The 27492-nt window shown below is 48.7% G+C and overlaps 1 protein-coding gene across 3 annotated transcripts in view; it reads left to right on the forward strand.

Annotated features, from left to right (window-relative positions):
- Positions 1-221: 221 nt before the first annotated feature.
- DHRSX (dehydrogenase/reductase X-linked) overlaps positions 222-27492 on the forward strand; it is a 154939-nt gene continuing 127668 nt past the window's right edge. Inside the window, exon 1 of one of the 3 annotated variants that reach the window (XM_079909798.1) lies at positions 222-361. The gene's annotated coding sequence lies outside the window, so the exon portion shown is untranslated. Of the gene's footprint in view, positions 362-21330; positions 23276-27492 lie in introns of those variants that run through there. The other 2 variants (XM_079909795.1, XM_079909797.1) reach the window with 2 other exon arrangements.

Genomic DNA, 27492 nt, shown 5'->3' on the forward strand with positions numbered 1-27492 from the left:
CATATGCTCTTGGTGTCCCCGTGGTCCCGATGCCACTAGGTGCTTCGTGTTCTTGGAATTACTGAAAAGTAAGATGTCCCAGAAAGGCATCCTTTTGACCAATCCACCTAAAGAAAATGCATCTTCAGTGGATACGCTGAATCCGCTACAGTTGCTCCGATGGCCAAATCCAATGCCAGGACGGAAGGAGACACTTAGCCTGTTGTAGGGCTGTGTTTACTGTCTCAAGAAAACATGGTTTCACATGGGGTAGCTTCCTTACCCTGAATTGTATCTTTTCTTTTCCTTGTAGGTGGAAATAACGAAGGCAAAGCGGAAGAAGCTGTGAGAAAGATAAGAGAGGAGACCCTCAATGACAAAGGTACTCTACTGCCCGGTGGACAGATGGCTCTGCTGCTTGGTCTGGGGGCTGCAGGCCCTGGCGTGGGCTCAGGGACCCGGATGGTGGACGTGGCTCTGGGCAGTGGTGTCTCTGATTCTTGGGCTTTTCTCTGGGGGGGCTTTTGTCCTCCTTGGGGCGTGGAAGGTGGCAGCAAGCACGCTGCCACCGCGGCACCTGCTGGGGAGGGCGTTCCTTGTGAAACTGGGGCCCTTTTTCATTCCCTGTCGATCTCCAGGGCCCTCTGAGGCCCGTGTTCACTCAGGAACCGTTGGAGGCACCCTCCGGCAGGTACACCTACTTTTCTCAGGTTCTTGAAGGGAAGATGTACCAAGCAGGACCTGCCGGGTCTCACGGGGATCGGCGCTGCCCCGTCGTGCCTCCCCGGGGCCTCCTCTACCTATTGAACCCGGGGGATACACACACGGCCCTCGCATCTTTCCCGATACCAACGCTCTCCCGTGCTTTCTGAGCCCAAGCTTGGTGCCTTATGTTTAAAAAAAGCACATGCAGGTCACGTTCTTGGCCGTCAGAGCCAGGGTGTTTCAAGCATCACCCGGAAGCTGAGGATTCCATCTGTGGGCAGGTTGCGATTCCCGAGAGACACGTGAAAACCCCGGACGGATGGGTAAAGCCGTATCTGTCCCTTTGTGTCAAGACTCCCACTTGTGGGTGTTCCAGGTTGACCGTCCGGCCCTCTGCCCAAGGCTGGGGCGTGCTGACATTCCCAATGTCTCCCCTGCCCTCGTGGCAGGATGTCTTTCATCCTTTTCCTTTCCTCCCCCCGCTTTTTTTTTTTAATGGGGGTAGAGTTGTTTTACAATGTTGTGTTAGTTTCTGCTGTACCGTGCAGTGGAGTTCCCTGTGCTGTACGGCAGGTTCTCATTAGGCATCCACTAGGATGCCTTTGATCTTGAGACAGAACACAGAGGGGCTTCCGCAGCTCTCCTGCAACACCAGGCAGCTCCTGCAGACGGAGGCGCTGCTTCTCTCCCTCGCCTGCCCCGGGGCAGAAGTGGTCCACTGTTGCGACAGCTGATCGTGTCACATGGGGTAGTTTCCTACCCCGTCCCTAGTTTGCAGTGGCTCAGGGGGCCTCTCTCTCCAACGCCTTGGTTTCCACCCAGTGTGTATTTCCCGGGCCTCTAGCAGTAGCGTCACCAGGGGCAGGTGGTTAGAAGTGCTGATTTTCAGCCCTGAGCACGGGAACTTCTGCAGGCGGGGCCGGGAACCTGCATTTTCCCACGCCCTCCCCGGGAATCCCCCTGCCCCCCTCAAGTTTAAGAATCGCTGCTGTCGTGACCTTACGAAACCATAATTTCCAGACCAAAAGAGGAGCCTCGTGGGAACCGCCAAAGCGTGGGCTTCTTTTCATGACCTGAAAAACCTCTGGAAAGGATGAAAAAATAATTCACCCAAACTCGCTCGTGTTACAGCCCTAACCAGTCAAGGTGCCGAGGTTCATCTGGGGCTACGTGAGCTTCCGTAAAACGTGTAAGAGCTTCATGTGTTCTGACAGAGCTGTAATCCGCAGCCCTGATTGATGGGAGGAAAGAACGTTCTAGAACATCTTTAGACAGTTTCCTGGTGGCATCAGCTCTGTACGCTGCGACTCACGGTTTGTGCAGAAAGCTCACGGATTAAAGGGAAAACGCCTCCGCAGCAGCTCTGTGCTGGAGGGGAGGCCCCCAGGGCCTGCGCTGGGCAGGGCGGTGATTCCTGATCACCCAGGACGGTGATGTCAGCGTCCCTCTGGTCAAGGCTGGTGACAGAGCCTCGGCTGTGTCTGCTCCTGTGTCTTCATTTCTAGCAAGTGACACCAGGTAGATCCATGAAGTTTGCATCTGGGAGAAGTAGCCGTCGGGGTGGACAGTCAGTCAGGTGCACACCGACAGCAGAGAGAGCCCAGGGGTCTGCACAAGCCCCAAACCCCAGCCTGCCTGCACCCCACTTGCTGGCAGCCCCCTCCTCGGGCATCCGTGTTTATGGAAAGGGCGAGGCTGGGCGTCCTTGGTGGGTAGCAGCCCTGCGCTGGTCCTTGTGTTGCTTGGAGCTGTCCTTGCCCAGAAGCTGGCAGCGCTCAGGGAAGCTCAGGTTCCCCCTGGCCTGGGAGGGGACATGGGGGCCGGGGAGGTGTCTGGACACAAGCTGAGTGGCCCCTGAGGTCTGCAGCAGGGATATGGTCTGAGCCAGGGTGAGCGTGGCCACTCCCACGGGGGCTGGTCCAGTGAGGGAGTGAACCCTTGATGACACACGCACATGCACCTTTTAAAATTCCTCTTGTGCGTTGAACCAGACATGAAGGCAGCGCTGTCCGTATTTGACACGAGAAGCCTGGCACTTGGAAGTCGGTCCGTGGACACCGCAGCCCGTGCACGCCTGGAGGGGTCCATGGGACAGGTGGGAGGTGCTGAGACCTGGCCAGAGGAGGGTGGTTTGGTGGTGGTCCTCGAACTGTCGTTGCTGAATTCGCATCCAGCCTCGGGAATCCCCCAAGCCAAGGTCCAGCCAGTCCCGGGGGAAGAGGGGCACTCCCTGTGCCGGGGACCCGCTGTGCAAGGGCAGGGCCGGTGGGGACACTGGGTCTCCCTGTGCATCGGTGGCCGTCGGTCGGCCCTCACCCTTCCTCTTGGTTTAGCTCCCTGCAGACTCGGCCGGACCCAGTCTGGGTCGGGATGCTCTCAGGAGTGGAACCCACAGCCCTGCAGAGGTGCTTCTGTCCAGACTAGCTGCCCTGCTGCAGCCTCTGAGGGTCTTGTCCCCACATCCCCTGGCTTCCCACTTGGCCAGGGGGAGCCCCACCTGTTCCTCGCTTATGGCTCTTCCATGATTCTCTGGATTCTTCTCTTTTTTTTTTGGAGCAAATCAGCAGATAGCCTGAGACTAGCAGATGACTGTCGAGAACACAATTATTTCTTTTGGAAATTTTTATTGGGGTATAGTTGCTTTACAGTGTTGTGTTAGCTTCTTCTGTACAGCAAAGTGACTCAGTTATACATGATACATGTATCTATTCTTTTTCAGGTTCTTTTCCTGTATACGTCATTACAGAGTATTGAGTAGAGTTCCCTAACACGATTATTTCTAAATGCCGAATTTCTCTGTAGCCTACCTCCCCCCTCATCTCTGTACTGACCCTTTCTTCCTAGTTCTTCGTTGAATGCTTTCTGTGCTGTACCATGTGCCTTTGACATCACAGTCAGTTGAGGTCATGTTTGGGGCTGGGATGGGAGGATACCTGCCTATCAGTGTATAACTAATTTGGCTTTCGAAACGATATATTCGCGAGTATAGTCTCAGGAATCAATCATTTCTCAACCTAGAGATTTCCAGGGAAGAGACTTTTCATACCTTATCACCATGTATCCATGGTACCAAAACCTTTATTGTTCTTGAGTAATTATGTGCTGATGCAAGCTCTCTTATTTGGAGCAAATAGTCTTGCTAATTTACAAAAAAAAAAAAAAAAACCCACCCCCAAATACCAGTAAAAACCCGAACCCCACAAAAAGAAACAGCAAAACGGCATAACAACGTTCAAATGAACCCAAATGGAAACAGGTAATTTAAATACTTTTAAAAGGACTCCAGGCAGGTAAACTTTGCTTTGCCCATTTCACAGTGACACACGCAACCCACGAGGGAACTCCCTAGTCCCAAATCCTAGGAAATGTGGTGTCTGTTCTTTGTTTTTAAAAGGAGAAAGGCATCCCTTGCTTTGTGTCACCGTTCCACACTTTTCCACGGTCAGCAGTGTCTTCCTGGACAATTTTACACCTTTCTTAACGTTATTCTTTTAAAAAATCTTTTAAATTAAAGTATATCGTGTTAGTTTCAGGTGTACAGCACGGTGATTCAGTTATACATGTACATAGATTCCTTTTCAGATTGTTCTCCTTTCTCGGTTATGACAGAATATCGAGCAGAGTTCTCTGTGCTCTACAGTAGGTCCTTATTAGTTATGTATTTTGTATACAGTAGTGTGTCTGTGTTAACCCCAGACTCCTAATTTATCCCCCCCCCGCCACCTTTCCCCTTTGGTAACCGTAAGTTTGTTTTCCATGTCTGTGACTCTGTTTTGTTAATAAGTTCATTTGTATCATTTTTTAAAAAGAGTTATTGATTACTTATTTATTTTTTTTTTTGGCTGCGTCGGGTCTGAGTTGCAGCATGCAGGCTCTTCGTTGTGGCGCGCGGGCTTCTCTCTAGTTGTGGCGTGTGGGCTCTGTAGTTTGTGGCACGCGGGCTCTCTAGCTGAGGCGTGCGAGCTCAGTAGTTGCGGCGTGCTGGCTTAGTTGCCCCGCAGCATGTGGGGTCTTAGTTCCCCTGACCAGGGATCAAACCCGTCCCCTGCGTTGTAAGGTGGATTCTTTACCACTGGGCCACCACGGAAGTCCCTGTATCATTTTTTATTGAAGTATAGTTGATTTACAATATCATGTTAGTTTCAGGTATACAGCACCATGATTCAGTTTTATACATATATTCCTTTTCAGATTCTTTTCCCATATAGGGTATTATGAGATACTGAGTAGAGTTCCCTGGGCTGTTCAGTAGGTCCTCGTTGGTTGTCTGTATTATATAGAGTAGTGTGTATATGTCAATCCCAATCTCCTAATTTATCCCTTCCCCCCTCTCTCCCATGGTAACCATAAGTTTGTTTCCTACGTCTGTGACTCTATTTCTGTTTTGTAAATAAGTTCATTTGTACCATTTTTTAGATTCCACATGCAAGCGATATCATATAATATTTGTCTTTCTCTGTCTGACTTACTTCACTTAGTATGATCATCTCCAGGCCCATCCATGCCACTGCAAATAACATTATTTCGTTCTTTTTTATGGCTGAGTAGTATTCCATTGTATACATGTACCACATCTTCTTTATCCATTCATCTATTGATGGACGCTTAGTTTGCTTCCATGTCCTGCCTATGGTAAATAGTGTTGCTATGAACACTGGGGTGCATGTATCTTTTCAAATTATGGTTTTCTCCTGTCTTTTTGATTTAACTTAAAATGGCCCTTATTGACAGTTTCCTGTTTCCTACAGGCATCCTTTTCTTTCCCCCTTTCATTTTTTTTAATTGAAGTACAGTTGATGTACAGTGTTGTATATTTCATGTGTACAGTATAGTGATTCACAACTGTAAAGGTTATACTCCGTTTATAGTTATGGAAAAATATTGGCTATATTCCCTGTGTTCTACAACATAACCTTGTCACTTATTTATTTTATACCTAGTAGTTGGTGCCTCTTAATCCCCTCCCCCTATCCTGCCCCTCCCCCCTTCCCTCTCCCCACTGGTAACCACTCGTTTGTCCTCTGTATCTGTGAGTCTGCTTCTTTTTTGTTATATTCACTAGCTTGCTGTATTTTTTAGATTCCACATATAAGTGAGATCATAGACTATTTGTCTCTGTCTGAGTTCCTTCATTTAGCATCGTGCCCTCCAAGTCCATCCATGTTGCTGCCAATGGCAGGATTTCATTCTCTTTTATGGCTGAGTAGTATTCCATTGTATATATGCACCACATCTTCTTTCTCCATTCATCTGTCTGTGGACACTTAAGTGGCTTCCGTGTCTTGGCTGGCATAAACGGTGCTGTTATGAACGTTGGGGTGCGTGTGTCTTTTCGAATTATGGTTTTCTCTGGGTATATGCCCAGGAGTGGGATGGCTGGGTCATATGGTAGCTCTCTTTTTACTTTTAAGGAAGCTCCATCCTGTTGTCCAGAGTGGCTGCACCAACTTACATTCCCAGCCACACTGCAGGAGGGCTCCCTCTTCTCCACGCCCTCTCCAGCATTTGTTATTTGTGGTCTTTTTGATGACAGCCTCTCTGACAGTTGTGACGTGATGGTGAATGATTTAATAAGTGGATTTTGAAAAAAATGGACTTTTAATTTTGGAACAGTTCTAGATTACAGAAGAGCTGTGAAGGTTCCCGAGTCCCCACATACCCTATGTCTATAGTTCTCTCCATCCTTAATATCTTCTGTTAAGTTCGTGTCTCACAGTGAAAGCACCTTATTGGTCTATGATCCCTGACTAAAGACCTTATGTTTTTTCCGAATTTCCTTAGTTTTTACCTAATGCCTTTCTTCCATCCCAGGATCCCACACAGGATGCTACGGTAATATCTAGTTGTCCCATCTCTTTAGGCTCCTCTTGGCTCTGATCATTTCTTAGACTCTCTGTGGTTTTTGTCTTTGTTTTTTGATGACCTTGACAGTTTTGCAGAGTGCTGGCCAGGAATTCTGTGGAATGTCCCCCTTTCATCTTTAACTTGGTGTCCTGAGGTAGACAGTGAGCAGGCATGCCTGGATAGACAGACACTAGACAGGTGTTCATACAGACAGATGATTTCCTGTGGGCAATTAGAAGGTTTAACAATGCCTGGAGAAAACCATAAGTTGAAAAGATACATGCGCCCCAATGTTCATTGTAGCACTATTTATATACAATAGCCAAGACATGGAAGCAACCTAACTGTCCATCAACAGATGAATGGATAAAGAAGATGTGGCACATATATACAGTGGAATACTACTCAGCCATAAAAAAGAAAGAAATCATGCCATTGGCAGCAACTTGGATGGACCTAGAGATGATCATACAAAGTGAAGTAAGCCAGACAGAGACAGACATATATCATACGATACCACTTATATGTGGAATCTGAAATATGATGTAAATGAACTTATTTACAAAACAGAAACAGACTCACAGACATAGAAAACAAACGTATGGTTACCAAAGGGGAAAGGGGGGCAGGATGAATTAGGAGTTGGGGATTAACATATACACACTACTATATATAAAATAGATAACCAACAAGGACCCACTGTAGAGCACAGGGAACTCTACTGAATATCTCGTAATAACCTATCATGGGAAAAGAATTTGAAAAGGAATAGATGCATGTGTACGTGTAACTGAATTGCTTTGCTGTGAAACCAACACAACATTGTAAATCAACTCTACTGCAATTAAAAAAAAAGGGCATTCGGCGAGTCAATTCTATTAACAAAGAAAAAAAAAAGGAAGTTTAGAAGGTCATCGTGTCTTTTCTGAAGGGACGAAGGCGCAGCACAGCCCTTTGTGAACATTTAATGTTATTACTGCTCACACCGTGTTCTTCCTGTGAAGGGCTCTTCATTTCTCAGGCTCGGGAATGATTAATGTTAACCTTTGGAAGCGCCGTCAAGGTGACTTCCATGAGGGAGGCGATTGTCTGCCTAGTTTCCTTAGCTCGTCTATACACACTTACAGGAATAATAATAGAAGAAAAAACCCACAGGGAAGAATTTTCATTCTCATCGTGCTTCCAAAGTTCTATTTCCCCCACCAACAATTTATGCAATATTTTCACTCCCTCCTGCATTGTCCTGTTATCCTGTGCCGTGTTTCTCCTCTTTTCATTTGTGGGGAGGAATCATCGCCGAGGAAATTCATTTTGACCGTTCCCTTCTAACACACCTCAAGGCGCTCCGTGCTTTTAAACTTGGTAATTAGAGAACCTGCTCGCGTGACCGTCTCTAAAAGTTATTCTGGAAATGTTACTTCCATGATATGTTTCCTCCTGGGGGAAATGAAGTCGTCCTTAGTTGTTATAGAAGATAAACATATAGTAAGAAAGGTTTTTTAAAAAAATAACACTTGGAGGATTATGTAATTATATTTGAAACACTTAAATGAGACCCAGAGGTTAATGTTTCCGGGAAGGAGCTTCTCCTTCAGTGAAAAGGACGTTGCCTCTGAAATTGTTGTCAAGATTCTGATGAGAACAGCGCGTGTCCAGCTCTGCACACATCTGTGGTCCTCTCCGTGTTACTATCTCTGCGATGCGTGGTTTGGGGTGTGCAGAGCCCGTGACGTTAGCATGTTAGAAATCGCTTCGATCCACTTTCTAACAGATATTTGGAGGCTCCGTAAGGTACTGTAGTGCCTTGAAGGTAAATATTTATTTTCACTTATTGCAGGTTTCGTTTTAAAACCTTTTCCTGAAGAGGAAAATTTCACTGTCTCCTCAGAGCAGGGTGGGAGATTCACATGGTCCTAAGTGTTTGCAGGTAGCATTATTCCGCCTTCATTCGTGAGAGCAGTTTTCCACGCACGTAGAGTTCTGGGTTGAAAACACTGCCCTACCCCCAGGATATTAAAGTTGTTGTGACCTGGCCTTCTGGCCTTCATTGTTTCAGATAGGAAATCAGCTATAATTATTTGTGTTTATTTTTTTTTGCGATACCGGGCCTCTCACTGTTGTGGCCTCTCCCGTTGCGGAACTATAATCAGCTATAATTATTATCATTATTTCCTGAATATAATGTGCCTTCTTTCCTCTTTTTTTTTTTAACTTGTTTTCAGAATTTTGATAATACGCCTGCGTGTGGTTCCCCGTGTTTATCCTACTTGGGTTTAAAAGGCTCCCCGTAGCCGTGGAGTAGGAAGTTTTGATAAAATTTGAACAACTTTTAGCCACTATTCTTCACATGCGTTTCCTGCTTTGTTCTTTCCACCTTCTTGTCAGTCCACAATCACGCATGTGGTAGGTTACGTCTGACCTTTCATCGAGCTCCGTTCATTTTGTGCAACTTCCTTTTCTTCCTTTGTGCTGTAGCTTGAATGATTTCTATTGAACTATCTCACGTTCACCAAATTGTTTTTCATTTGTGTGCAGTCCACTTGTAATCCCATCCTCGGACTATTGTTGTCCTCAAAACTAACTGTATTTTTCAGTTTTAGGGCTTCCATTTGGTTATTTTTAGTTTACATGTCTTTCCTGACGTTCTTCCTTTCTTCACCCTTGACCTCCATCTTTTCTTGTAAATGCTTTAATTCATAATTGTTACCTGAAAGTGCTTGTCTCTTCATTCCACCAGCTACGTCATCTCTGGGTCTGTTTCTATTGATTTTTCTCCTTCTTGACAGCAGGTGACATTTTCCCATTTCTCTGCATGTCTAGTCATTTTTGTGTGTGTATTGGACATTGTGATTGATCCACTGTAGAGATTTTGCGTTCTGTTATCTTCCTCTGAAGAGTGTTGAGCTTTGTAGTGGACAGTGCTATCACTGGTGGGTTACCTTGGCTTCACGTCTTGTCATGATGAGTCTATTTCAGTTCTGCCCTTGGGCCTTGGATGGAGCTCTCAATCTTAAGATAGGGAGCTCTCAATCTCGATCCTTTGTTCTAAGACGTAGCCCATCTCAGGATTCAGGTGAGACTCTGAGCTGTTCACTGAGCCCCTGCAACCTGGCAAGATGCAAGTGTCATCCTGTCTCCCCAGCACCAGGCAGTGGCTGAAATTTCTCCGCTCACATCTTTCAACCTTCCAGCTGCAGTTTGCCCCTGAACTCCTTGGTGTCTTGCCGTGTTTCTGCAGTTCACTAGTCTGCTGAGGTTGCGACGGGATTTTCTACTCGGAATTTTCAGCTCCCGCCCCTGTGGCCTTTCATTGAGGATTCTGCGCCTCCATTCCAGCTGCCCTAGGCGCCCCAGACTCTGACCTTTGACTCCTCAGCCCAACTGGTTGTCACTTTCTCTTTGAGGTCTGCATCCCTGCATGTTGAAATTTGAGAAGTACCCTCAGGGTACCGCCCCCCGCCCCCCAAAAAAGATAAATGAGAATGGTCTGTGGCAAACCAGAATGTGTAGCCCCTCTTTTTTGTTTTTTTTTTGGTAGCCCCTCTTTAATAAGCTACTGAAGTTAGAATAACGAGCTTCAGCAAAACAGATAACCAAACCGCCTTTTGTTAGAAATGATGATCATTAGCGTACACAGCCGCATCGTGTTGGATACGTGCTCTGTAGTGGGTATTGTTTTAAATGCTTTACGTGTATGGATTCACGTGGTCCTCTCCTAGGAAGGAGTTATTGTCACTATTCCCTTTTTACAAGTGAGGAAACCAGGGCACAAAGAGTTTCGGGAAGCCTCTTAACATCATGCCGTTAATAAGTGGACAATTTGAGTCTGAACTCAGAGTCCTAGAAGGAACCCAGAAATAGAGCAACCCTTGGAGATGGGGAGAGATGGAGAAGGCAGGGAAACAGAAAGAGAGAGGCGGGTGGAGAAAGACAGAAAGCAGCTCAAGCAGCTCAACAGATGGGAGTTGGGTGGGTGTTGCTGGCCCAGGGTCTCGCAGGGACCCTGGCTTGTACATTGTAGTCACGCCTCTGTCGGTGGGACACAGTGGAGGCAGGAGAAACATGGTGGGGTTAGAACCCTTCCTGTTATTTTCATAGCGACAAGAACGCAGCAGAGGGAACCGCATGTGCCCCAAGACCCCTGAGAGTACCGAGAGCTGGGGAGGGCTCTAGGGCCTCCACAGCCCATGGGAAGGTACGGCTCCTTCAAACCCAGAACATGAGCCCATGAGGAAGCAGAACCCCAGCTGCCACCGGGTTGTGTGTATCTATCCGTTATAGGTACATATCCATGAAGAAACTCTTCCAGGTTCTGTCTAGTTGGGCGTCTTCCTTTGTAATAAAGAGAAGTCCTTGTTTTTATGGCTACGTACGCTTCTGTTGACAGGATATCCCAGGGTGTTTGCCTCATTTCTCATCGATGGCTTGTGTTTCGTTACCCCGTGTGTTCGGTGCCCTTGTCTTTGTATCTTAAACACTTACTCTTCCCCCGATGCCTTCTGATATGTCGTATGAGGAGTCAAAGGCGTTGAATGCAGGTTGCCGAACAGCTCTCCAGGAATGTGGCACTGGTCACGGCCACCACGAGTGGACCACTTGCCCTTGTCCTCCACTGTGTGTTTCCATGTAGAGCTATTCATCTGGGTGATGGTTTGGCCACTGGGTGACGCCGTTTGGCCTGCGGGGGACTGGCAAGGATGCCGTGTGCCGAGGGATGCAGGTATCGCAAGGTCTTGGAGCTCCAGGTGGAGACATCTCTCTGTCTGGGTAATCAGGCCGCCCAGCTCCGTGTGTCCTGAGCTGACCTCCTTACCTGGAATTCCCCTTCCAGGACTTGGCCGGTTACACTTTGGAGTTGATTCAGCCCTTGTCTTTTTCCAGCCTCATGTTTGCATCACTCCTCCTCCCCATGCCTGCAGATAAGCCTGGGCGTGGACGGGGAGGGTGCAGCTCGGGGAGTTTCCAGGCCTTGGTACGCTCCTTCCTTGGCATTTGCGTAATCACCATCCCAGGCGTGGGCTTCTGCCCGCCCGTCAGACGCCCGCCCTGACTTGTCCTCAGGGTGTTCCTGTTTCGAGTACCTGATTGATGACGCCTTTTCACGTATCCACATCGGAGACCTGCTGAAGGGAGCACAGGGCAAGCCGTGATGGCACGCGTTTCCGAAATGTCCCGCCGTAGAGCTGGCTTCCCAGCGTAGGTTTTCCAGGGGTGGACCTGTCACTGGGAACCTCGCCCTATACAACGACCCTCCCCATTTGGAGCGAATGCCACAGATCACCTGCTTGTAAAATTAAACGTGAGAGGACGTTAGGATTCCTTTAGGGAAACGAGTCGTAAAAAGCCCGGTCTCCTGGAAGGCACATGCTTTCTCTGTACCCAGTGGTGGCTTGAGGGGTCACCATGCAGGATCTGCTCACCTGGCAGGTATGTCTAAACCCCTTTGTCTCTCTATACGTTACTGTTATTTTTTAAATTGCTACAGTTTAGTGTTTAGTACAGTTTAAAGTTTACAGAAAATTGAGGACAAAATACAGGGAATTCCCAATACCTGCCCCACAGTTTCATCTGTTATTAACATCTTGCAGGAATACACCACATCTGTTACAACTGATGAACCAGTATGCACACATTACTAACTAAGGTCCGCAGTTTACATTAGGGGTCACGCTTGCTGTTATACGTTCTACGGGTCTGGACCAATGTATAATGACGTGTATCCACCATTATAGTAGCGTACACGGTAGTTTCACTGCCCTAAAAGCCCTCTATGTTCTGCCTGTTTATCCCTCCAACCCCTGGCAACCACTGATCCTTTTATTTTTGTATGTATTTTAATTTGTTTTTTTTTTTTAGCACCGATCCTTTGACTGTCTCCACAGTTGTGCCTTTTCCAGAAAGTCGTAGAGTTGGAATCACAGTCTGTAGCCCTTTCAGATGGGCTTCTTTTACTCAGTCATATGCATTTAAGGTTCCTCCCTGTCTTTTCATGGCTTCAGAGCTCCTTTCTTTTTAGCACCGAATACCTATTTTTATAAAGGACAAAATTCCCCCTAAGGATTTTAAATGCTCATGGGCAAGCCCGACCGCATACAGCGCTGGGCAGTAGGTGGGTGTACCCAGAGGAGAGGGAGTTGCAGGGTACAGCGTCTTCAGTTTTTTATTTTTATTTTATTTTATTTTTTTTAAACAGAGAACAGTAGTTATTTATTTATTTTTATATTTATTTATTTATTTTGGCTGCGTTGGGTCTTCGTTTCTGCGTGAGGGCTTTCTCCAGTTGCAGCGAGCGGGGGCCACTCTTCATCGCGGTGCGCGGGCCTCTTACTATCGCGGCCTCTCTTGTTGCGGAGCACAGGCTTTAGGCGCGTGGGCTCAGTACTTGTGGCTCGTGGGCTCTAGAGCGCAGGCTCAGTAATTGTGGCTCACGGGCCCAGCCGCTCCGCGGCATGTGGGATCCTCCCGGACCGGGGCACGAACCCGTGTGCCCTGCATCGGCAGGCGGACTCTCAACCACTGCGCCACCAGGGAAGCCCCGCGTGTTCAGTGTTTGAAAACGGCAGCTGTTAGGTTGCCCCCAAAGGAAGGTCAGGGTGAGGGTGAGGCTTAGAGGGAAGAGGTTGGCGGTGGTCCGATTGGACGGCCAAGACTTGGTACATCCCCGCCTGGGCTGGAGGTCGCCGGGTATTCAGCCGCTGCACCCGTGTTCCCACCTGGAGGCGTCTTCTGCTCTCTGAGCCTGTTTCCTCTCTCTCGTCTTCCGTCGGGGGGCCTCACGGAGGCGACCCCTGCCCGCCGACCGGCGGGACCACCTAGGGCCGGGGTTTGGAACAGCCGGGAGCGGCCGGATGACTGATAGCACATCCTCAGCTCTGCGGATGTGGCAGTTGGGGGACCCTTTCCCAATTCCCCCCGCGCCCCCGTAACGGGGGCGTGGCTTGTTGTACAGGTTAATTACCCCGAAGATGATGGTGTGGTTTTAGCCGTGCATCCCTCGGGCAGGCTATGTAACGAGAGAAGAGATAACAAGTGTGGTCCAAAGACAAAAAAAAAAAAAAAGAGCTCCACCTCCTGGCTGCTTTCTGGAAACGTTCTGTCTGTGAAACCGCGTTCGGGCGGCCGGTGAGGGGCCCCCAAAGGCCACGCCAAGCCTGTCCCGCGGGGACCTGCTCCTGCCCCGAAGACAGAGGCACCACGGGCATCCGAGCCCAGGGCAGAAACATGCGTCCCGACAGCTCCTGGCCACGGTCCAGCGCCAGGTGTGTTCGGCCCACGCCTGCGTCTGTTCCGTGATGGATCGACTGCCCTGGACGTGTCCGTAGCTTCAGCAGTGATGGCCCGGCGGAAACACGGTGGAGGGGATCTGTTGGCTCTGTTTCTCACACTCTGGACCCCCCTTGTGCCTCCAGAGAGGGGACGTGGCCTGGGAGCTGCCCTTGAGAGCCTGTTGACCATTTTTATGTTTTGGGCAAAGCCGGGGATCACGTCTGCTGGGTGGGGAGACAGGGTTTCCACCTGACCTGGCCGGGAGGTGGGCGGGAAAGTCCCAGGAAGATGCCGCTGCTTTTTCAGGGCAAGCTGAGGCCTGCGACCGCGTTCCCCACGGCTAGAGATTTGCAGAAGCAGCATCGTCATCCGTTTCTCAGGGAGGGCTTAGTTGCTCCGCGGCACGTGGGATCTTCCCGGACCGGGGCTCGAACCCGTGTCCCCTGCATCGGCAGGCGGACTCTCAACCACTGCGCCACCAGGGAAGCCCCAAGGAAGTGAACTGTGACACCTGCTACCACGTGGGTGAATCTTGAGCTTGTGATGCTTGGTGAAATAAGGCAGACGCAAAGGACAAATTCCGAAGGTGCCACTTCTGTGAGGTCCCTAGAGGAGTGAGATTCATACAGACAGAAAGTAGGACGGTGGGTGTCCGGGGCTGGGGGTGTGGGCAGGAGACGGGGAGTGAGTTTTGAATGGGGACAGAGTCTCGGTTGGGGATGATGGAAAGTTTCTGCACCTGGATGTGTTGTTGTAACCACCAGCCTCTTGCCTCTGGGGTCCCTGGGCTCATCCTGGGGACCTCTTTGAGTAGAACCGAGAATGACCCCCTAGGACTCGAACTCCGGTGTTCTCCACAAGACGTGTCACCCCTAGCAGCCCTGGGAGGACGACCAGTCCCCGTGGAGACACCCCTGTCCTGTGGTCGTGGCCACGGACTTCTTTGGGAGGGAGCCAGCACCTGCTCTGTGGCTGCCCCTGCAGGTAACAAGATTCAGGTTTCAGATTCAGGTTTCTCCACACAGGTTTCCTCCGTGACTCACCCCAACCCCTAGGCCGGCCCCTTTGCACGTCCTGGGTCTGGCTGAGGTCCCAGAGTTGGGCGCCCCGTCCTCTCACCCCCCAGCATTTCCTCTGCGAGCTTCTACACTTGGGGTGCTGCCCATTTCCCATCCGTTTGTCTGTAACCTTGGTGCCTCAGCGGACAGGTGGCAGGAGCCCCCTTTTAACCTTTAATGCTTCTGATTCAAAGTGGAATTTCCAAAGGCCCAAACTCACATTAATTTTCGAAAGCTCCCCTTGTAAAGCATGTCGACAGGGGATTCATAGCCAGTAACAAAATATTTTATATTTGAAATGGAAATGCAGGGCGTCACCATCTCTGGGATACAGCCAAAATGCGAAGAGAATTTATGTTGCTCTAGGCTCTCGTACTCGTATGAAATGAAAAAACAAAATTATGGCTGGGCACCCAGGGCGTGAAGTAAAAATTAGGAAGCACGAATATGAACGTACTCATAGTGCGCAGAAATAAAGCCCCAAGTGGGAAGAGCAGAGAAGCCACAAACCAAGTCAGTAATAGTTTCCTTCAAAAACTAATGAATGGATAATCACCCAGCAAACAGTTGTTCATCTTTCATCGCACAAGATGCAGGAGCAAATTAGTGTGGCCTTGGAATGAGAAAGGGAAAATATTGGGAAACCCAATAAAATATTGGGAAACCCAATAAAAATAGGGTTTACGTTTGGACAAAAGGGAATTTATTCTTGACTCTGGGCAGTACTCTTTGATTATCTGTTGCAAAAGGATGTCTCACTCCTCAAAACGGGATTTTCCCAGATTGATGCAAATAGCATTGGAGATCACACACAGATCAGCGACACGTTGAAAGACCAGAAGTCACAACTCTCCCCCAAAAGGCTGCTGCCTGTAGTAAAGTTCCTAAGTACTCTTTCCAAACCTCCAAGGATGATGGAGATCAAGGATCTGCAAGCTTCAGACCCTGAGCTAAATCTGGCCCTCTGCCTTTTTTTGGCAAATAAAGTTTTATTGAAACAGCCACACCCGTTCATTTACTTACTGTCTGTAGCTGTGTTTGCCCGAGGTCAACAGAGTGAAGACTCTGTTGAAGAGTCTGAGTTACTCTGTTCTCAGAGTGAAGACTCAGAGAAGAGACTGTATGGCCCACAAAGCCAAAAGTATTTACTCCTCGGCCCTTTGTGCAAAATGTTTCCCAGCTCTTGATCTGTAGCGTTCAAAGGGGTCATGGCCACCAAGCTTACTTTATGTGTTACATATACTTTTCTTCCTAACTGTGCAATTTCCAAAGCAAAGTTATAGCTCAACTTGCTTACTAACCTAGATACAGAATGTTTAGCTTAACTCTAGCTATTGAATAGACTCCCAGGTTAAAAAATACCCTCTGACATGATTACATGTTCACTTCCTTACAGAAGAAATCATATTTCTCTCAGAAGATAACAGTAAAGCATTCAGGATCATTTACTATCCATTCATTACTAAACTTCTGAAGAAATTAATTTTGTAGCAGCAGCTGGAAGGGTGGCAGGTGGTCTGTCTACACCTGAAGCATGAATTGAATGGATAACAAGTGAGTTTCCAGGCCTGAGGCTGGTTGATTGGTTCTGGCTGCCTGATACTGTGAGATGAGAACGATGCTTCAGCAAGGGAGACTGCGATTGATTGGTGATGTCTGCTGTGGTCATGGGGAAAGGACTGTGGCCCATATGCTACAGTCTTTTTTCTTCTTCTCTTATACATTTATTAGTTACTTTTTTAAATTGAAGTATCGTTGATTTACAATGTTGTGTTAGTTTCAGGGGTACAGCAAAGTGGTTCCGTTTTCCCTCTCTCTATACACACATATATATGTTCTTTTTCAGATTCTTTTCCATTATGGGTTACTATGAGATACTGAGTATAGTTCCCTGTGCTCTACAGTAGGTCCTTGCTGTTTATCTATTATATGTATAGTATATGTTACTCCCAAATTTCTAATTTATCCCTCCCTCCACCTCATAATTGGTATGAGACAGTTATGACCTCATAATTGTCTCATAACCACAATGAACCGTAAATCTCTGAAAGCACTGGAAGCAGCCACCAGCCAGCACCAGAGCCGTTTGGCTGGTTCTTGGGGGACGTTCCCAAGCCTTAGCCGCTGCTGGCGCTGAGCGGGCACTTGACAACTGAATTATTTTCGAAGATAATCAGGTAAGTTTGGTTCTTGCTTGCATGGAGTTTATATTATAGCTGGAGAGGAAGGTTAATCGAGTAACAGTGCACTTGTCTGAGTTAGCAAAATTGTGATAAATGCTGTAAGCACCGTCCTTAAAGCAGCTACGTTAAAAGATCCGCTTTCGTCCCCTCGCACGATGCTCTGTCTGCTTTCCCACCCTCCTGTGCAGTTTCCTCTTTCTTTACTGCCCCTTTCATGCCGGACCCCTTTGTGTGTCACCCTAGCATCTCACACAGCACCCCTCTCCCGGGCATTGCATGCACACCCATGGTGCTGATTCTCCCTGATGCAGTTTTCTCGGAAACTCCTGCCAGCTAGACCTCTGTGCCCACGCAGCACATTCAGGGCTGGACGCGACGTCTTCCTTGTCCCTGATTTGGTCAGTGGTGCCGCCACCTCCCAGCTGGAGGCTAGACGCCGGGCTTTCCCTGGTGGCTTTTGCTCCTCATCAGTCCTCTTTCTGCAGCCAGTAGCTGAGCACTGTGTCTTCCTCCTAAACATCTCTCCAAAGCATTCATTTCTTTTTCTGTGCTCCTGTCACTACTCCACCTGTTCGCTACCTGGTCCATAACCCATCCTCCTGGCTGGCCTCCCATTTCTGGGCTGCCCAAGCAGTTGCCTTACCTGATTAAACCCCTACGGGTGGAGCCCCTCCATGGTTCCTCCCACCAGCTCTAGACTTGAACATGAGCTCTCTCCTCCTGCTGTTGACCTAGTCACCCTACACTTCTCAGCCTCCACAGCAGACCCTGAAGGAGGTGTCCTAAACCCAGGTGCCTCCACTCCTTCCTCCCTGACCCTCTTCCATCTCGCCCACCTCACACATTGTACTGTGGTTTGTGTAACTGTGTCACCAATTTCCTAGTCCTCTGCATGGTCCCTGGCGCATCGTGGACACACAAAAAATGTGCTGGCCAGGAGAATGCAGGGTGGAGAACGTCTTGTACTTTGTGGGATCTCAGTGAATGGCAGATGTCATGACAATGATGGTGACAGTGATGGTGGTGATGAGCGTTGATAACGATCGTGGTGATGGTGATGATGGTGGTGATGGTGGTGATAATAGAATGATGATGTTGATGATGATGGTGGTGATAATAGAATGATGATGTTGATGGTGATGGTGATGATGGTGGTGATGGTGGTCATAATAGAATGATGATGTTGATGATGATGGTGGTGATGGTGGTGATAATAGAATGATGATGTTGATGATGGTGATGATGGTGATGGTGATGATGGTGGTGATGGTGGTGATAATAGAATGATGCTGTTGATGATGACGGTGATCATGGTGATGGTGATGGTGATGGTGGTGATTACGGCTCTCTTGTCCACTGTAGTTACTCGCATAGGAAGTCACAGAATTTTGGAGGGGATGCCCAGAGGCACTAATGGGCGTCCTGGGGATGACCAGCTAGCTGCTGGAACTATCTCACTTGTGTCTCTCCTCTACGATATGCTTTTTCCGCTGTGTTACAGGAGAGACTCATTAATTCTGTGGCTTCACCGTGTCCTGTGATGGTATCGTATTTAATTTAATTGTCAGAAGGGATGTCAGGAGAAGCTCATTTGAGCTGTCTCTTTGACCTACGACATGGTATTTCCTCAATTTTTGCCTCTTCTCTCCTGAGCTGAAATGTTGCAGCTTTTGCTCAACTGAGAGAACAGTCTTTTCCTCTGATATCCCCAGAAATGAATTAATTCATGTACGTCTTCATTTCATCGATACCTTTGTCCCTCGATAAGGACGTTGCTGGTAAGAAATTTTATCTCATATCGCTTTTGTCACTTTTCAGCCTTGCTTTTGCATAGAGCATTTATCAGGCATATTCCTGGTCACCATGGTAGCTGGCTATGCTTTGCGTTGATTAAAATACATCTTTCAGGACAACATAAAAAAAGAAACTCCCCCACTACTTCTTAATTTTCTTATATTAGAACCGCAGTTGTAACCTTACCTCTCCATTCTTCCTACGGCTGGGATTTTCATGACATAAAATACTTACTTTGAAAGCCCTTTCTCAATGAAATCAATTGCATCCCAGATAACTTTTGCACTGGGTACATGGGCACTGAGACAGGACACTTCCGCCCAGGAAATGTAAGTCAGAGAAAATCAATTTTCTCCTTATTCTGTTCGGAAAAGAACAATCTGAAGGTTGCAGAGGGATTCGGGGTGGGTGGGGATGGTTGCTCTTGTCTTTTGTTTTTTCTGAGTCCTGTTTTGTCCAAATCTGAATTACGTGAATTCTGATAAGCAAATACCTCCTGTCAGACCTCCCTTCCCGCCCCTCATGGAAAGTGTTTGACAGGGAAAGAAACTTTGCCCACATCTGTTAGCCACATTTCTAGTGCACGCATCTCCTCACTGATGCTTTAATTCGGGATGTGACTGCCGTGATACCATGCAAAGGTAATGACGGACACATTCTCGGGATAATTCATGAGGTCCACTCTTCGTGGAAACATCCTTGCTCTACTCAATGGTCCACAGACTATTGTGCGGCCCCTTCGTCTGAGTCTCTTCTCCTGCTGCCAGCTCCTCCCGGGAGCCTAGGGAAGCCGGCCACATCCGACGTATTGCTCCCCACCCGCCTTCCCCAGCTGATGGCAGCCCTCACGCCTGCAGACTCTCGGGTCCTGCCTGCATTCAGCTTCCTTGCTCAGCCAAACAGAGACTGTGGTTGATGGAACCCAAAGAACACTTCTCTAGGGAGCAGGGGTTGTGTTTCTGAATATTTTAATTAAGCCCGTTGAGTCTGGGAGGGCCCACAGGACCTCTTCGTGCATCCCCTGGTCCACGTTCTGCCCTCAAAGGCGATGCTGTTGGCCATCCCAGAAGCATGGTGACACTTCTCCATCAGGCTGACTTGCCCATGGAGCTGGGCAGGTGTCAGCCACCTGTCACCCCTCCAAATTTGCACAACCAGGCTCTTAACCTAATCGTGCACCCGTCGGGTTGGAACTTTCCAGAAGTCCCATCATGCTTGGCATCTTGGTTGCTTCCCTTTGCAGCTGTGGGCAGCTGCAAAGCTGGGGCTTGACCTGGGCATAACAGAGATGTTTCATGGCTCAGCCCTCTACTTCTAAGGCACATATGGTGTCATGGGGGAAACATATGGTGTCATGGGGGAAACATATGGTGTCATGGGGGAAACATATGGTGTCATGGGGGAAAGACACTGATGGCGATCTTGCTTTCACCCGTTGCGCCCCTCCGTCATTCACACCCATTCTTTGTCTGCTACTCTTGTGGCTTTTAGATGCTCTGAATTGGGCACCCCCTGATTCTCCTGTTACTGAACCAAACTTTGGTCCACTCGCCCGTGGGCCATAAAGCCAATCTCCTGACACGGTGTTGTGGTGAAGGAAAGTGCAGCACTTACTGCAGGCCCCAAACAAGGAGAAGAACAGGCAGCTCTTCGCAAACGTTCTTGATGTACTTGGACTTCCCTGGTGGTGCAGTGGTCAAGAACCCTCCTGCCAATGCAGGGGACATGGGTTCAATCCCTGGTCCGGGAAGATCCCACATGCCGCGGAGCAACTAAGCCCGTGTGCACAACTACTGAGCCTGTGTGCCACAACTACTGAAGCCCGTGTGTCTAGAGCCCGTGTTCTGCAAGAAGAGAAGCCACCACGAGAAGCCCGCGCACCGCAACAAAGAGTAGCCCTGCTTGCTGCAACTAGAGAAAGCCCGTGCACAGCAACGAAGACCCAACGCAGCAGGAAAAAAAAAAAGTCCTTGATATAATCCATTGTCTAGAAGCTCACGCCTGTTACCAGCATGTTAATCACTCATCCCTGTTTATCCTAATCAGTTTCTGCCAGGCTGCTTGATGGATTTTCCAATGAGGAAGGCACGTTGCATGTTCTTTAGAAACGTCTTAGTGCATGAGGGCACAGGAAACTTCTGTTGAACGAAAGGTGATGACCCAAGGATATCTGAAAATCCATCCCATCATCTGAACACATAACAATGAGACGGGAAAGGTCAGATGCAAAATGCAACAGGAAGACGACTGCCCCTCGATTGGTAATGCCGGAGTCGGCGTGTTAGGCACAGTCTTTGCCCCAAGCAAATAATCCGAAGGCGACGGCTCTTGACTCTGTGGGCTCTGGGTTCAGTTTGCTCAGACTCTTTTCTGCCAAGTACAGGATGCTGCGGTCCTTGTCACAGACCGAGTGTTTTCATACGTTGTGACTGCAAAATAGGGATCCAGGGCAGGAATCTTCCCGTTATTTTATTTATTGCAAGGAACGCAATTAATAAACTTTTTATACACACACACACACACACACACACACACACACACACACCCCATCTCTTCTTTATCCATTCCTCTGTCGATGGACATTTAGGTTCTGGGGGTGGGTCTTTAATCCAGTATAACTGGTGTCATTATAAGAAGAGGAGACACAGAGAGAGAGATGCTGAGAGGAGAAGCCATGTGACGATGGAGCAGAGATTGGAGAGATGTGTCTACAAGCCAAGGACCAACAAAGATGGCCAGCAGCCCCCAGATTCTGGAGAGAAACCTACAACAGATTCTCCCCTGGAGCCTCTGGAAGGAACCAGCCCTGCCCACACCTTGATCTGAGACGTCTGGTCTCCAGAACTGAGAGAAGGTACTTTTCTGTTGGTTTCAGCCATCTGGTGTGTGGTCACGTGTGATGGCGACCCCCGGGAGACTAATACAGGTGTACGTACTCAGTGGCTCATCAAACTGCATGGCTTGGCCGCGTCCGTGTTCAGGGCAGTAATGTTACGTGAAGGACATCCAGTGAGTGCTCGCCATTTCTCTGTGTTCTCGGGGGGAATCCACTGCGTTGCTGTCCCAGACACACCGTGTATGGTATTTGATGTTGGCTGTTAGACTCACTGGGCTGAAATGCTTACCCTCCATCATCCTCCGACGACCTTCCATCTACAGAGCAGGCTCTGGTTGGTTAGCGGGATGCAGCGTATCCGGGGCTTTCAGGTCTGTCTTCTCACTCAATTCTCTGCAGATGTTGAGAGAAAGGCCCTGTTAATATCCCACTTTATCCACCGTGGGAACTCTGGGGCTCCTGTGATGATGAATAAGCGAGTGGGCTTTTATACCCAGATCTTCTGCCCTCCCTAATCAACAGGTGCTTCCTCAACCTGGCTGTGCATCCAGTTAAGACAGCCCATAAAAACACACATTCCTGGGCCCCGTCCTCTGAGAGTGACCTGGGTAGGTATCAGGTCGACAGTATTTTTAAGAAGTTCCTCCAATGATTCTATCGCTGGCCCCACAGAGGCGCTCAGGGAAAACACTGAGATTGTTTGCAATTTCGTCATCACCTCTCTGGGTTAACAAGAGCCTTGGTCTCATTTCTGGAAGAAGGAAAGAATTCAAGAACCGTTTTCTTTGCACGTGCACTATGCCGGATATTCAAGCACAGTGTTACAAAAGTAAGATGAGTGTTTATTTGCATGTCCCGTGACACATCAGACGTGGTTTCAGGAGTCAGTTTGCAACAGCACGGAAATCATGGACCAGCTTAAACTGGCTTTGCCTCGTTATATAGGTTGTTGATTAATCAAACTGAAACAGCACCAGCTTCATCTGGTTTCGCCTCATTTAATAGGTCGTTGATTCATCAATCCCCGAGTTATTTTACAGAGACAGCACTGCACATGCTCAGGACGGGAACCCATGTTTCTAGGGTGATCTCGGAGCCAAGAATCTTCAGTCCCCAAAACTTAAGGACTAGAAATGTTACCACTGGAGCCCTTTACGAAGCGAGAACTCCTTCAATAAGGAAAATCTGGCTTCCATCTGCAGGAGTAGCTCATATGGCCTGATTGGAGACTAGCCAATCAGCTTCCAAGCTTGAAACTCCCTGACCCCTTAAAGTTCACTCCGGACGCCCAATCCTGGAGACACATTTGCGAGCCCGGGCTGCTGCTGGTTGAGCTGACGGTGAATCTCTTCGTCTTCTGGGAAAGCTTGTGCCATTGCATTGGCTTCTATGCGCGTAGGGCGGTGAGCCTTTGCTCGGTGACAAGTCTTGGGGCGCTCATCACATGCTGAGTCACCTAAAGATACTGCATCTCGGTCAGTGTGGCCACCACCAGCCCCGCCGGCCGGGTGAGAGGTCTGAGACGTGTGTGCAGGAGGGATGACAAGGCGCTGGTGCCGTTTTTCATGACGCTGTTGAGTCGGATCCTGTACCGTCACTGGGATGCAAAGGTAAGAGCGCGGGTGCCTTTCGGTGTGCAGCCTGGGCTGGATTTCCACGTGCTTTCTACAGAGGCACGTTCAATCCCGTTCAGCCTCACGGAGGGAAGGGAGGCTTACACTCTCCCTAGTTCAAATAGGGTCACCCCCGGGGGAAAAGCAAGAACAATTAAGACTCCAACAGCAGTCTCCACGAATTGTTGCCAAACTTGAATCTGGTGGAGCTGGATGGAATATGACACCCCAAAGCCTCCTGCACCCACCTGCCCATCTTTGTTTTGTGCCCCATCTTTGCCATCCAGCCCAGGCTGTGGTCACCCATGGACTTGGTCAGACAGCCTGGGAGAGAAATGGGCTGAATTCTTAATGAGTTGGACCATTGTCAGAGCAAGGTGGGGAATCCAGGCTAAATACTATCTGGAAATGAAGATGCATTTTTCTAATTACTGGAATTGTATGCCTTTCGATGTATCAGTTTGAGGGGAAATGGTGATGTTTTTAGCTGACTTTGCCATTTGTGCTATTTTTGGAAATCTATAAAAATACTGAATCAAGTTCACCTGAAGCTAATAGACTATACAGCAACTATAGTTCAATTAGAAAACCCTGTAGCTTTTAAAACCTAAAGGTAACTGATGAAGACCTGAACTTTTCCCAAGACAGTGGGTGTATATTCCCAGCAGAGTAGCTGGACTTAACACTTCCCTGGTGCCTGTGTCATAATCTTGTATGGGGCCTTTGGCTGCGTGTGTTAACATTTCCCAAACGATGGGTCCCATCTGCCCTTCCTGCCCCTCCCCCCGCCGAAAGCCATTCTGGTTGAGTATCTGGTGAAAATCTGGCTTTGAAGCAAGGCACTGCCCTTCTCTTCCATGCTTCCCATTCCCCATCAGACCCTCAGCCCACCGGCTGTGTTCCCCAGCAAGTAACTAATAGACGATTCTCCATGACTCAGTTTCTCCGAGTCCAAATCTGGTCACCCTAGACCTTCTCTGCAGATGCATTTAACCCGGAGAAGACTCTACCGCGTTTCATGTTTTATGTCCACGTGCTTCTCCTGTGTAAGTCCCCTGAGGGCAGGGTCTGTGCCCCCCTGGGGTACACGGGGAAATTCAGAGGATGCCCAGCTACCCAAGCCTGTTCGCTAGCCGCGTCGAGGGCGGCGCTTGCAGATAATTGTTACCAAAGCAAACCCGAGTCCCGTGCTCAGCGAAGCCCAGCTCCTGACCCCGGGTTGTGATGAAGGGAAGAGCAGCGTTGATCTGCAAGACGCCCCACGTGCGGCCAAGTCTAGAGAAGGGCGGCTCGCGCTGAAGACGCGAACTCCCCGAGGGCCTTCAGGGAAAGGCTTTAAACCAGGGTCGAGGGAGAGGGTTTCTGGTGCGAGGTCAGCTCGTGGACCTTCTTCGGCTTGGTTGGTGGGGGACCAGGCGTCCGCGTCGTCAACCTTCTGATTGCAGCCACCTGGGGTCTCCGTGCTGGTGGGCGGCACGCAGGTAACTTCTCCCACCTGGTGGGGTTTTCAGTCTCTGCAAAGCAACGCAAAGGACGTGGCTCAGAATCTGATCTGTAGCCCTTAGGGAGGAACTGAAAGCCCTTGACTCTGTTTAATGGCTAAACTATTACTGTCTTGCTGACGGTGTTCCTTTGTTTGTATATTTTCTCACTTCTCTGATGAAATTTTCTCTCTGGAGATCCCGGAAGGCCTAGGAGGGTAAAGCTTTTCTTAGAAACAAGAAGCAGGGGCCATGGGGGGAGGGGTCCATTCCCCGGTCTGTCACAACGTCCATAAGTTGTATATTCATGTTCTCATACTCAGGCAACATTAGCTGCTTCCCCAGCCAATGCTCCCAGAGAGAAGGTATCTTTTATCCCATGAAGAAAAAGGGGACTTTTTTTTCCAGTAGAGTTTAATTTTTTTCCCGTCTCTTGTTCGTAGAGACTGGTCTGTTCCTTTTTGTCAGCTCCCACCATCTCCCATCTTTTATTTTTTTTAATCTGTCCCCTGGGGTCTGTCCGTTTCATCCTTGATTTGTTTCCTCTTGCAGTTGTATCCCCTGCCTCACATCAGGGTCTTTCTCCTTCCATGGCTGCGTCTTCGATTTCCCTGACTTCTGTTCTTGTGTTTCATGGGTGGAAACATGGAGGGGTGGATTAGCTGCCCCTCATTTCCGTTCAGGTAAGTGCCACTCCTGTGTCCAGTTCGCTTTGTCAGCAGAGACGAGATGGCATTTGGCTTAAAAACGCCTCATGAGTTCAACATTTCCCTGCTACAGAAGAAGCGTTAATCACCATTACAGTGTTCCCCAGAGTGGCCAGCAGAATCCTCCCCCTGTTTGCCCAATTATTAACCAAAACATCACTCCTTTTTAGCCTGGCACGACAACAAAAGCGATAGCTTTATTTAGCGAGATTTTAAAATCAAGACGGGAATAAGTTACACAGTTAATGTGACATAGGCTGAGGGAGCTAAAATATGACACAGAAGGGTTTGTTACAGTGGAACACACTTATGTTTTGTTTTATAAGAGAGATAACTGATCAGAAGGAACTAGGAAGGAAAAACATCATCTAAAACCACCAGGCGGGGCTTGTAGACCCCACGTAACAAGCCGTTCTTCAGGGTTGGGCTCCCTCTGCAGACACCAGGCCACTCCGTTTCTGGGCCTGCAGCGTTCATCAGAGTTAGCAAGGATGCTGGCTGAGGTCGATAGGAAACATTCTGCAGAGTTCTTCGTGTCCACAATGAGGATACTCTTTATTCTTCCCTGGGTATAAAAGGGTTGTGGGTTTCTCTTGGCCAAAGGTCAGTTCTCTGCTCTCCACATGGAGAGCGCCTTGTTCAAGAAATAGGTTTAAGGCGGGACTTCCCCGGGGGTCCAGTGGTTAGGACTCCACGGTTCCACTGCAGGGGGCAGGGGTTTGATCCCTGGTCGGGGAGCTAAGATCCTGCAAGCCACGGCCAAGAAAAAGAAAAAGAGAAAAGAAATAGGTTTAAAAGAAGGTGATTTCATTCTGCCGTCATGGGCTCATGACAGGGACTCCGAAATCTCATGAGTCATCTGAAATCATGTGCATAAGTTTGTTTCTTGCAAGTAAATATAATGCCAACTGTCAAGGCATGGGTGGCTTCCGCTTAGGAGTAAACGGTTGTTTACGCATCACGTGTTAGTAACATACAGTACACAAGCCAAATGAGCATCTTCCGAGAGTCTTCAGGAAAGATGTTGATTCTTTATGAGAACTCGGCTGCAGAGGTAGCTGGCCACGGTCCTGACCTTCAGCTGTGCCCTCAGGCAAGCAGGTCACTGTGTTCCCTGCCTGGGTCCTTGGTCTCTCTAATCAATAGAAATTGATTAGAAGGCAGATGAGGAATTCAGGCGAGGCTGTCTTGGGACTTGTCCTGCAGTGGGAGGGAGTGAAAACAAGTAACAGGTGCTTTGCTCATTCCCTGAGCTGGTTCCTAATGGGCTGAGGGTGGGAGTAGTTGGGTGGGTTGGGATGGAGGGATGGCTTAGGGGGTCTGCCCACCCCTCGGTGGTGCAGTGCGCAGGAATCACGCGCAGGACCTGCTTTTGCTCCAACACCTCAGAAATGGCAGTTGGGGTTTGGTCTTTTGGTATCTTATTGTTTGTAATTTCCCACAGCTGTGTGCGGTTATTTTTAGTCCCTTCTAGTTTCTTTGTATTTTGCTGCTGGAGGAGAGGTGTGTCCAGGTGCAAGCCCTGCAGCAAAGGGTCCCAGCTCCCAGCCCATCTCAACTGCAGTTCCCCCAATTTCAGGAAGGGGCGTCATGGATACTGTATACAGTCGGTTCTGGATGTCAGTGCGGTGACTGTATACAGCCGCTTGTGGATGCCACCGTGCTTATTCTCACCTCCTGGTTATAGGTCACGGCTGGTTTTGCGTCGTCCTTTCCCACTGAGTTTGCCATGTGGTGTTCGGTTAGTGATGTTGCAAGCTGTGACTATTCGTATTGACATTTTGGGGCCAAAAGATACGAATGTTTTTGATTCGAATACAAATCACAAAAATGTGACCTTAGCATGGGATTGCTTGCAGGGCATGTACCTGTGCAAATGTATTCTATCATGTCTTCACGGGGCTTTAAAACTTTATCCCATAACTCAATTTTTCACACTTAAATCGCACTTTGTTTTTTATTGACCCTAAAATGAAGTTTGCTGGTGTATTCCACAAATTGCTGTATGGGACCTGCAGGTGTGCTG

This window comes from Stenella coeruleoalba, assembly GCF_951394435.1.
Source record: "Stenella coeruleoalba genome assembly, chromosome: X".
NCBI classification, from domain to species: Eukaryota; Metazoa; Chordata; class Mammalia; order Artiodactyla; family Delphinidae; genus Stenella; species Stenella coeruleoalba.